Below are 12,705 nucleotides of genomic sequence, written 5' to 3' on the forward strand. Positions count from 1 at the left end.
AAAAATGATTCCAGTGATCCTTTGTCCTTCAGAGTTCTCTGAGTTGTATGTGTAACTGCTCATTTGCTAGTTTACTCAAATTTTCTTGGGAAAAAGAAAAAGGGTAAAATGATATTATTTCTTGGTGTGTCATTTCAAATTGATTTTCATCACTTAAGAGACAAGAATTAATACCTTCTTAATATTGTGATGGATTTTTTTTCTTTAATTGAGAATTAAAGAATATTCCTTCCATTGGAAGACCTGCTATAGGTGGTGCATGTAGACTCTATCATTAGCGTAAGTAGCCCTGAAGCCTAGAAGAAAATCTTTATATTCTGAGGAGCTTTTGAGTCAAGATGGTGGAATGGATGCTCTTAAATAATCTCAGTTCTGACCAGGACAGAATAAAGAGTAGAAGAGTAAACAAGGACCAGAGGAAATAAATCCATAACCAAAGAAGGGTACATCAGCTGACCAGAGATTTTGTCAAATTTTTGGAAGCTGGAAAGTGAGTGACATTGTCTACATATTCATGGCTGCTGCCCAGAATAAACGCAAGCTGGCTGTCAGGGAAGTCACAGCTGTGCTGCTTGATAAGTGCCAAAGAAGTGCCAAGCTTGGGTTGGCAGGGAATAGTAGGGCTGGGAGAGGAGGAGGGTGTAAATCGGGAGAACTGGATAGAGGTCTGCTCTGTGAGGAGCTTGCCAGCTGGCCCTGGCCCCCCTTTCCCGTAACAGAATCCCACCTGAAATGTTCAGTGGAAGGACCCAAAGGTGACGGCCATGCTTCCTAACCTGCGTGTTCTGAGTGCTTTCCATGTAAATAGTATCCCATATAAACCTCATCTGGAGCCTCTGATAGGAACTTAATTATCTTAATTGTTCAGAGAGGAAATGGAAGCACAGAAACGTGAAGTACTTTTCTCAAGGTCAGACAGCTAGTAAATGACAGCAGTAATAAGAGACACAAAACACACCCTGTGGCAGTGTGTAGGGCACAGTCTAACAGGCCTTGATACCGTATGAGGATTCCAGGCTTCCCCTGCTCCCACTGTATCAGTGTGGGTCTCTCAACCTCTTCCACTTCTCCACACTCCAGGGAGGCTTCTGCCTGGCCTCTGAGTTCTGGGCATTTTTACGGTGGAGAAGTATGGAGAACAAAGGTGCTGGGGCCAGAGGGTAAAGGATGAGGGTTCCTGGTTCCTCAGAAATGGAGGTGAGAGAGGAAGATGAAGGAAAGTAATGGGAAAGAGAAGAAAGGATTTTAAAAAATCTAGGACTTGGGAGTTCTCATTGTAGCTCAGCAGGTTACAAACCCACCTGGCATCCATGAGGACATGGATTTGATCCCTGGCCACGCTCAGTGGGTTGGGGATCCGGCGTTGCTGTGAGCTGTAGTGTAGGTCACAGATGCTGCTCAGATCCTGCATTTGCATGGTGGTGGTGTAGACTGGCAGCTGCAGCTCGGATTCAACCCCTAGTCTGGGAACTTCCATATGCTGCAGGTGCAACCCTAAAAAAAAGCCAAAAAACTCCCCAAAACCTAGGAACTCTATAGTTCACTGCACCATGTTCGAGAAGCACAGTTTATACTGTGTTGAGTTTTCATGGTTGGACTGTCTTCCTTCGGAGAACTCCTCTGGCTTAGACCCTTACTTCCTGAGTCATGACTTCATAAGCATCACAAGTATGAGCTGTTTTCCTAATCATCCTAGGGGCGTGGTTACATTAGCAGGTGGGTCTGGTCCCAATGGATAGGGCATCATAAAGAAAAATTCCTTTATTTCTGAGGCACTAATTTTTTTAATAAATTGTTTTTATTTTTCATTTTTGGCCCCTCCTACAAGATGTGGACATTCTCAAGCCAGGGATCAAACCACTGCAGCAGTGATAATGACAGATCCTTAACCGCTAGGCCACCAGAGAACCCCCAAAGCACTAATTTTTAGACTTTCTAAAATGTACTGCTTTTGATATTACAGATTACTGGTCCTAACTGAAGTACAAGTTTTAGAAAGACAGGAGAATCATCTGTACACATATAGACTGTTGTGTGTCCTCATTGTTGTTCTATTTTGAAATATGTGTAACAGGAAAAAAATAACCTACAGTGAACACATGACATTCACATAGAACTTAGAGAACGTAATTATAGACACACCGTATCTCATCTTTTGTGGAATATTTCTGATCAGAAAAAAGAAATGCGTAGAAGGGCTCCTTTTTACTTTCCTGCATCATCACACAAATCAGGTCAGCAGAGGGAAGCAAATGCACAGCCCCCGGTTTTACTTTAAAATTCCACACAAATGTTTCACTTGAAATATAGCCAAGCTTGCTTTTTAACATAAAAATGTTTTAAATCACAAATCAATTAATTATTTAACCCCACCTTCAGCCCTCCCGGCTTCAATAAAACAGCTCTACCAGCAAAGCTTGTCCCACTCAGGAAAAACACTGTCTCCTTAGAGGCTGTGATCTAAACTCGCAACACCTTGATTTTAATTTAGGTGGAAGCTACAAAGAAACGTTTTTAATGGTTCTCTAATACTTCAATCCCTTCTGCAGAAAGAAATTCAAAGTATGACAAGTAAAACTGTAACAGGAATTCAAACAATTTGACATCTAAGTTGGTCTGAAAAAGGGATGACTTTGAACAAGAATATTTCCTACAATTATGCAGTGAGAAGATAATTGGAACCGTGGCCAATGCCTCTGCAACCGTGATTTTTGCAGCCTTGTTTTAATTTAATCTAATTTTTTTTTTTTTTGTCTTGTTAGGGCTGCACTCATGGCATATGGATGTTCCCAGGCTAGGGGTCTAATTGGAGCTGTAGCTGCTGGCCTACACCACAGCCACAGCCATAGCAATGCAGGATCCAAGCCAAGTCTGAGAGCTATACCACAGTACACTGCAGCTCTTGCAATGCTGGATACTTAACCCACCGAGCGAGGCCAGGGATCGAACCAGTGTCCTCCTGGATACTAGTTGGGTTTGTTACCACTGAGCCACAATGGGAACTCCAGCCACATTTTAAAAACAGGTCTCTTAGGGGCAAAAGATAGCTTTATCTTATCTCTGTGGAATGGTTCAGTTTTAAAATTCCTGGAGACAGGCTGGGCTTGGGACCCATTGGTGGATGATCAGAGCCCTTTGCTTTTAGAAATCATTCTTCAGTGAGCTTGGCTTGGCTTGTCACCTTTCCAGTGCATTGTTCCTGGATTTCTCAATTCTAGTAAGTATCTGGGTGTATTTTGGGGGGTGTGGCAGAAATTAGTATAACACATCTCAAGTGTGGGAAAAGAAAGCCAAAGGGGAACTTAAGAGAGGTTTGATTCTGTCACATGAACAACGTTACACTTGTACAATTCCGCATTTGTTAATTTTGACAATGTTCTCTCTTCGGTTGCAGGAATAAAGGAAAACGCAGAAGTAAATGTGTGTGTATGTGTTTAGAGATGGTTCTCTGATGAAGAAATGGAATCCTGTTGATTTAAATGGCTTAAGATTGTCTTAGTGATAATGAGTCATCAAATAATCATAATAGACTGTTGTATAATGGTTTGCACAGCCAGTTTTTCCAGTACAAGGATTCAAGAGAACTCACCTGCTATTATCTAGTGTTTCTGAATAAGTTTTAAGAGGGAACTCATTTGGAAACTGAATTTAACCATTAAAGGTTAATTGCTGAGTGAGACTTTAAAGCAAGTTCTAGATATGAATCCTTTGTTTCCCCATTTTACGCTTTCTATTCTCGTTACTCAGTGGATGTTTTAAATTGAAATGCTTCAGTGAAAATTCATATTTTTAAATTATACTTCACTCACTTCTAAACCAACCAACACATCGATACCTAACCCTTTTACTTCAGGAAGGCAAGAAAAACTAGTTTCAGTGTAAATGCGGCAGGCGGATGAGCTGAAGCGTGTGTACAGGAAGCTGGCATTTGCCATGATTCATTTCATGTTGATGGAATTGAATGAATTGAATGATCTCCTCTTCAGAAGATGTCTAGGGGGTCAGAAATTGGGTGTCAGGGCTCGAGGCGTGGACAGGATAAAATGAATTCCTGGCTGACCCCATGCAGACACAAACCACTTGGGTCTCAGAAGGGTAAGTCAGCCATGCAGGATGTCTCCTGGCCTTCATTCTGGGGGGATCTTCCCTGCGGGGCTGTTGGAACTTAGGAAAAGAACAGATGCGACCTCTCACTAGGAGCACCCTGGCCCAGGTGCCCTCGGGCAGGACACAGCCCCATCAGGCATCCCCACACCCCGTGGGACAGTCCTGACTCCAAAGAGGAGTCCTGGCATGGTGACAACTACTACCAGAATGGTTTGAAGAAGTTAGTCAAGCCTTCTTCCATGCTCCTGTACCCATCCCCGCAGCCGCCTCCCCAGATTTTCTTCTGTAAGATTCAGAAGCACAGAGGCATCGGGCACTTAGTACCAGGGTGAAGACACTAAAGGGTAAATTCAACCTTCGGAAACATCCGCAATTGAAGTTGAATTAAAGTTGAGTCAAATGATGTTTGTCTTTTTCTCTTCACACACGCTGCATATATACAGACCTCAAGGGAAACTGTGGGAGGGATGGAGGGAGGGAGAGAGAGAGGGAGGAAAGAAGGAAGGAAAGGAGGGAAGGAGGAAAATAAAGAAGCAAGAGCTGCATCGAAATTCCTCAGCTCGGAATGCTACTTTTTTTTTTTGTCTTTTGTCTTTTTAGGGGCCCACTCTCGGGGCATATGGAGGTTCCCAGGCTAGGGGTCCAAGTGGAGCTGTAGCCACCGGCCTATGCCAGAGCCACAGCAACACCAGATCAGAGCCACGTCTGCGACCTACATCACAGCTCATGGTAATGCCAAATCCTTAACCCACTGAGTGAGGCCAGGGATCGAACCCGCAACCTCATGGTTCCTAGTTGGATTCATTCCCGCTGCGCCACGACGGGAACTCCAGAATGCTACTTTCTGACTGAGCAAGCTAACAATAGGCTCCCAGCTCTAACGGGCTAGTTTGTAGCCTAACTGCCCTGGCGGGGCTCTCTGGGAATCACCGGAGTTGCTGTGACTTTCACACTTGGGAAGATTGGCATCGGCAAAGCCAAGTTGTTAAGGGAAAGCCATTTCAAGCTGACAGCCTGCCTGCAGCTCTTCCACCTCTGTTGTCTCAGTTCAGTGTGTTGGGCGCTAAGGGGCTTCTGCATATCACCTGCCTAGCTGTCCACATTTTTTATACGATAGTTTCTTTGTTCTAAGAAGAAGTTAGAAATGTTTCTGAAATTTATAGCTGTGTAATCTTAGGGCTGCTTTTGGAAATAAATGAAGAATGGGAGATTGTTAAACACTTGGCCGCCTGTTCTCTGTCGCCTCCCTTTTAGCAGGTCGCCCACGAGCAAAGCACTGTTTAGGGCCCTGTGTTTGTTTTGGTGACAGAGCAGCTCAATCTTCCCCTCTCACCCTGGGATGGGTGAGTCACCACTCCACGAGTTAGGACCAGCAGACTCAGTGTAGACATCTTCCTGCATTCTCAACACGGACCTTTCTCCTGAAACACCTCTCTCACTGAACAAAGAGCTTGGGAAACGTGGACAAAATGAGAATTCTCCAAGACGCCTCCCAAGACATGTTCAGCCTAGGCTTCTCTTTTGCAGGAATTAATAGGGAGGCTTTTTTTCCTTTCGAGCTTTGCAAAGGCCTTTAAAACGTTTGTAAAAGAAAAATCACTGTATAGAGTTAGGATCTGATTTTCTCAGCTCAAGATGAGAGGTCAGATTTCCCCTAGAGAAATGCATACAGAAAGTTTCCCACAAGTATTTGTATTCCAGATGTTAATAGATGCGACTAAAAAAGATTCTATAGTCAGATAATTGCCATGACCCCTATGTTTTATCATTTTCTGACTATGTGCCAGGCTCTTATTTGACCTTAACAAAAATCCCTTTGGGCAGATACATTATTACTTCAATTTTTTTTTTGGGGGGGGGGGTGGCACCTGTAGCATGTGGAAGTTCCCAGGCTAGGGGATGAATCAGAGCTGCAGCTACTGGCCTACACCACAGCCACAGCAACACCAGACCTAAGCCACATCTGTGACCCATGCTGCAGCTTGCGGCAATGCTGGATTCTTAACTCACTGAGCAAGACCAGGGGTTGAACCTGCATCCTCATGGACACTATGTTGGGTTCTTAACCTGCTGAGCCACAAAGGAACTACTGTTACTTCAGTTTTAGAGTTTGGAGTCTTAAGGCTTAAGAGGAGCTAATGACTTCCAAAGCAAATAATGGAGCTATCATTCAAACTGGATCATTTTGATTCTAAAGGCCATTCTTTCAACTAAGCACAAATACCCTGGAGAAATACAGTGGCAAAATATAGTGTAAAGAGTTTTGTTTTTTATTTTTTATTACAACACAAATTTCTGAACTGTTAAGGTGCTAAAACGAATTACAGATCATCAAGAGGAGGTTTTGATAACAACACTTTTCTTTTGGCCGCACCCACGGCATGCAGAAATTCCCCAGGCGAGGGACTGAACTGGTGTCACAGCAGTGACAACGCTGGATCCATTAACTGCTAGGCCACCAAGGAACTCGCAGAACATTTTTCTTTTTTCTTTCTTTTTTTTTTTTTATGGCACGCTGTCTGAATTTGGATTCCAGAGGCAAGGACCTAGGGATAGGTAGGTTATTTGAGAGGTGATCCCGGGAATCACAAATGAAGGAAGGAACAGAGTAGAAGAGCTTAGGATAAAGGACAAGCTTGCATGCTTTTATAGTCAGATCACCAACAATCACCTTGGGGCTCAGGACTGATGAGGGGCTGAGAAGAATGCAACTCAGGGTAGTTCTACTGAAGGCCAGGGAGGCTGAACTATTTATCCAATGGCTGCTGTCCTTTGTCGTCATTGATATTTGCTGTTTAAATGCCAGTGTGCCTGAGCTGCCCTGTCTGCGGGCTGAGCAAATTCTCATGGCACCAGGAAAAGCCCTCAGGCCAAGGGGCACCAAGACAGAGACCTGGTGGGAAGCTGTCAGGGAGCAAGGCAACTGTTGCTGAAACTGCAGGGCCAGTTGTGTGTCAAGGAGATGTGGTGGGCCTTCGACATGGCTGGCTACAGCCCCACTCCTGCTCTGCTCAGAGTGTCCTTGCCCCAGCTGAGAGGGCGTCTCCAACAGGGATGCATCACAGTCGCTGAGCAGATTTTTTTTTTTTTTTGGTCTTTTTTTAGGACTGCACCCTCAGCCTATGGAAGTTCCCAGGCTAGGGCTTAAATCAGAGCTGCAGCAGCCCGCCTACGCAACAACCACAGCAACTCAGAATCTGAGCCGCATCTGTGACCTACACTACAGCTCACGGCAGTGCCAGATTCTTAACCCACTCAGCGAGGCCAGGGATTGAACATGTGTCCTCATGGATGCCAGTTGGGTTTGTTATCCCTGAGCCACAACGGGAACTCCTGAGCAGAATTTAAAAATGGGAAGGTGAGTGAAATGAATTGCAGTCCCCATAGCTGTAGCTGTTGTTGAGGCTTTGATCAATATTTTGTAAGAATATTTCCCTTTGTGGTGATCAAGGTTTACTAAGGCCAGTACAATAACTGATTATTGGCCGGTTGGCTCACCTGCATGAGGAACTCAAAATGACCCTGGCAGTAGCTTTAGGTCCAGTGGAACCCTTATTAGATCCCCTGATTGGAGCACATCCCCTTGAAGACCTAGGCCTTGAATTCCACAGCACCTAAAATTTCGATATAGAGGGCACACAATCCTCCAGCTAAGATGCTGGAAGTAAAGTTACAAAAGGCTGACCCAGCCCCGAAAGATCTGCAAGCTGGTACTTTAGCTGAGAATATGAAAGACTGTTTTAATTTCTTATCAGTCTGGCAGCTTCTGGGAAATTCACTAAACAGAAAGACCAGTGGATCTCATGGTCAGGTCACACATTTGACGACCTTAGGTTAAAGAAAATGTTACACAGGATCTCATGTCAATACCACAACAACTCCATGATTCCTTGGATATTGGGCTTGCAGGGGGCACTGCTGGCAGTGAAGGGAACCAGAAATAAACATCAACACTAGTAGGAGGGATTACTGCCCCCTTCACGATGGAAGGTTCTGATGGGATCAACTTGTCTCTAGGTGGATGGCTTTTTTTTTTTTTTTTTTGAAGGAAGGTTCATCCCACCAACACATCCTTCAATCCAACATCCCCAAAGTCCATTCTATGTTCCCTCGGTGCCCTCTGGATGTATTAGCCAGGCCCTATAGCTCTTTTGGTGGATAAGCCATTTCTTCCTGTGGCTTCCCTTTCCTTTTCAGGATATTCTAAGACCTCAACCTAGTCAGGGGTCTAGAAACAATGAGGGGAGGAGCAATGTGGAGACACTTGTATTTTGTGAGTCCTTTGCGTGGTTCCAGGGAGTGGGGGGGGGGAGTGCTTGCCTCTGCTAAGGGGGAGGGACCATTCTGTCAATCTGGAGTTTCCACCCAATGTCTGAATACCAGGTCGTCACAGAGTCCAACTCTTTCCCTCTCAGAGCCTGATTTTTAACATGGAAGATCTCCCAGGACTGTGCTTACATCCTCCTTTGTAGGTCTGTTATCCTTCCATCAAAACTTTGACCTGATTTTCAACACAGTTGTCCTACAGATGCAGAAGATAAGGATCTCTTTCAATGCTTCCATGGAGGGCCCCTGGCTTTCCCAATGTGGCACCTTGAGTTGATGGTTGGTTGACTCGAGTCTTTTATCCGCTTCCTTTAGCTAACAATTCCATGATCCTATCATTACCATTGCCCCATCGGTTTTCTTTCAAGTGCCACAGAGATCATATAAGCCAGTGCTTCCTCTTCTATACCAAGCCACCACAGGTGAGCATTTCAGTAGTGTCAGTGCTCAGGCTATTGGGAGTTATCACAGATGCATATACCAGCAACAATGCTGTTCTCGTTACCATATACCAGCAACAATGCTCGTTACCATATACCAGCAACAATGCTGTTCTCGTTACCAACTGGAGGGATGGTAACGAGAACAGAATCATAGACTCTATCCTGAGGCCACCTCTGGAACCACTTGTCTTAGAACCTGAGACAAAGACTTAGGTGTTGGCAGTACTTGGGAGGTGTTCCTAGGAATCTCACATGAGGAAGTGGGGAGAGTGACACAGGGAAAGGAAGAAAGCGGATTGTATGCTCATGTTATTACTACTTGTTCCTACTGTAGTCAACAGGGGCTCAATCCTGCTATGGACCCTCTGGGTGACCATGCAGAATGGTCCCAGGAGAGATGCAGAAGCTAGAGTATTTATTAGCTGATCTCTGGCCCGTAATGGTTGAAAGTTCTCTTGGGGCATGAAATCCTCAGCACTTAGAGGAGTCTTGAGTGTGGATGAACAAGCTGGTCAAATCCCTCAGACGAAGAGACAGAGAGACACCACCTCTTGGGGTATATTTGGGAACCATCCACCAAAGCCGTAAGGGAAACTCAGAAGTGGGCCAAGGGGCTTTCAAGGTGGGTGTCCACAGCATCTTCTACACAGACTTATCATCACACAACAGAAGTCTGGCTGGGAAACACCTCCCGGGATTACTTCCATTGCTCCTCAGAGCCTATAGGATTCAATTGAAACTCAATAGCGTGGCTTAGAAAACCATGCTCTGGCTCTGTCTACTCGTCTAGGCTCACACCTTGAAAGTCAATCCTCTCCAAGCCACTGTTTTACCCCCCCCCACACACACACCCTATCATCATCACTGCAGTCTACATTCTGGCCATAGCCAACTTCTTGCAGTTCTCTGGTATTTCATTTCCCTCTATAGCTTACTTCCCTTCTGCTAAGAATGACCTCATACACACTGTTTTTCCTCTGCTAAGAATGACCTTACACACACTGTTTTTGCTTATCAAAAATACTCCATGGTAGTGGTGATGGTTGTACAACAATGTAAATGTACTTAATGTCAGTGGATTATACACTTAAAAGTGATTAAAATGGCTAAATTTATAAATAAATACCACTACAAAAATATATTTAAAAATACAAAATAAAGGTGTTGGAGGCCTACTCTGCTAAAAAATTCCTTCTGTCATTATTTAGATAAAGTAGCATACTTCCTAGTAAACGACCTCCTACAACTTTGTGGGCCTTCTTTCTGCATCTTGTATTTGACCCCCATATCATTTGGTGGGTTCCTATCTGTGATAGTTAAAATTAATAAAATTGTGTCCACTTGACTGAGCCATGGGGTGACAAATACTTAGGTTAAATTCAATTCTGGTTGTTTGTGGGGGGGTTATTTCTGGATGAGATTAACATTTGAATCAGTGGACAGAGGAAGCCGGGTTGCTCTCTCCAGAGTGGGTGGATCTCATCCAAATGTGTCGAAGGCATGAATAGAACAAAAAGGCTGAGCAGGAGAAAGTTTACGATCTCTGCCTGACTGTCTTTAGCTGGGATATTGAGCTCCTGCCTTTGGACTTGGACTCAGACTAGAACTTGTACCATTGGCTCTCCTGGGTGTCTAGCCTGCCAGCTACAATCTTGGGACTCCCAGCCTCTGTAACTAAATGGGCCAATTCCTTATAATAAATTATAGTCATTTCCTAATGGTTCTTTTTCTCTGGAGAACCTAAACCTATATGCTCTCCCTTGCATCCTAGGCAGAATTTTCTTGAAGAAGACACATTCCGAGGCTGGAGAAAAATCAAAGCAATCTTCCCCAGATTTCATCAAACTCCCTTGGACTTGTTTTCACTTTCCCTCTGGCTCCATAGAAGGCTCTTATTTTGTTTCCATATCCACCTGGGTGCAGAACTAAGCAGCTTTTGATGTTTCTGCAAGATCTCAAAGCGTACCAAGAACATCACAATGTCCATGACCTTCACCAATGATTTGAAAGACAGCTGGGGATGTGGTCACTGGAAGAGCTTTCGTCTTATCCATTTATCCTTCCCCATCCTCTCTCTCCTGGATTCTCCCTAAAGATCCAAATTCTTTCAGTCATCCAGCGTTGTCTGCCCTTTTCCCTGAAGCCCTGACACGAGCTCACCAGCTCAGGACCATGTAGGTTTACTGCATCATTCTTACTCCATCTCATTGCTTATCTATGGGTCGTGATTGTGAATAGTGGTGTCAGATGTTTCTGCACATTACAGGCTGTGTGACATTCAACAAACATTTACTATCTTTAAGATTCAGTTTATTTGTCTGTAAAAGGGGACTAGTTATAATTTTATGACAATGAATTGAAAGAATATATGGAAAGTATTCAGCACAATGCCTGACATATACAAAATGTTCAAGAAATTAGAGCTCCTGTTATTTGTAGATAGTGGGGATCATTTTTTGAAATATTTTCTAGCATTATTTTCTCTCATACACCTTGGTTTACTCTCCCTGGGTTGAGAAGAGGAATCCAGGAGGGGAAGAAATCACACAGAAGAGTGTGTATGGCACTCACGCCTGCAGAGAGAGGATATAAAACACTACAATAGAGAGGGAATTGGTCAGCTCTTAATCTCAAAGCTGGCTTCTTGAGTCTCCTGAGTTATGAAATCAGCCTAAGTGGCAGGGAAAAGGACTTTCTATATTCTAGAAGGTCCCCTTACCTATCAAGAGCAAAGCATGGAGGTCTGATTACAAAGTCCTACCGTAAGCCTTAGACAGAGAGCATTTTAGGAGGTGACATATGAAGTTCCCACCAAACAGAAAGGCCAAGGAATCCTTCTATTAGAAAAGAGGAACTGCGGGCAGAAGTTGAGAGCAGACAGTGGCAAGTGGTCAGGTTTAAAAGCCCCGCTTCCTCTCCTGGGATCAAAATCTGGATTCGTAACCAAGCAGGACCCTGTGAGGCTTTCCCAGAGTGGACCCCACTCATGTCCTCAGCCTGCCTTTCGTCTACAGAAAAACTTTCGTCAAAGTATCAATTTACTCCAGGAAGGGGTAAAATTCAGAGAAAAAGGAAAACAGTCAAACAGAACAGAATAATAATAGTTTAGCCATTCAACAAAATTAAGAATCTTTGGTTCTTTCTCAAGGCTACAGATAGTATTCTGAGCCATGTCCTTGGAGCTGTTTTGCAGGTGCTGAAGCCCCCAGTGGGTAGAAAAAAGTTAACTGTACGCTGCCCACAAGCATGGAGACCCCAGATCTGTTGGAACCACAAGGTTGATGACTCTGACTCCCAACTACCTCACCACCAACCAGTCAGGAAAATATCCATGAGCTGATCTCATCCTGCTCTTTAAACACTAAGACTCCTCACTCTCCACTCCGGGGCCGGGGGCACAGTCCTTGAGGCACTAGCCTACTGTGTTCCCACTTTGCCTGGCAATTAAAGCTTTTCCTGTTTCCTCCAACTCTGTTTCCATGTTCCTATTCGGCATCAGTGTTCAGAGGCAGCCAGGCTTTTGGAGACAGTTTGAGAAGAGGTGTTGGGAGGGCTCGAAATCAAAGTAGAGAGGGAAGCTCGCAGTGTGTGGGTGTGCATGGTATCACGGGCCCCGCTTTCCACTGAAAACTTCAGAAGGAAGCCATCTCTCTCAGCTTGCCAGGTGGCATGCAAGGGACCCAAATCCTCCCCACCCCTATCCCTCTAGCTTGCCAGGAAGCGCTGAGGGTAGACAAAGGGGCTATCTGATTATCTGACGGTTTCTGGAGCTAGAAATGTGGTTCACACTTATTAATCACGTATTATGTTGCAGACACTGTTCTATGTA

This window comes from Phacochoerus africanus, chromosome 2, assembly GCF_016906955.1.
Source record: "Phacochoerus africanus isolate WHEZ1 chromosome 2, ROS_Pafr_v1, whole genome shotgun sequence".
NCBI lineage: Eukaryota > Metazoa > Chordata > Mammalia > Artiodactyla > Suidae > Phacochoerus > Phacochoerus africanus.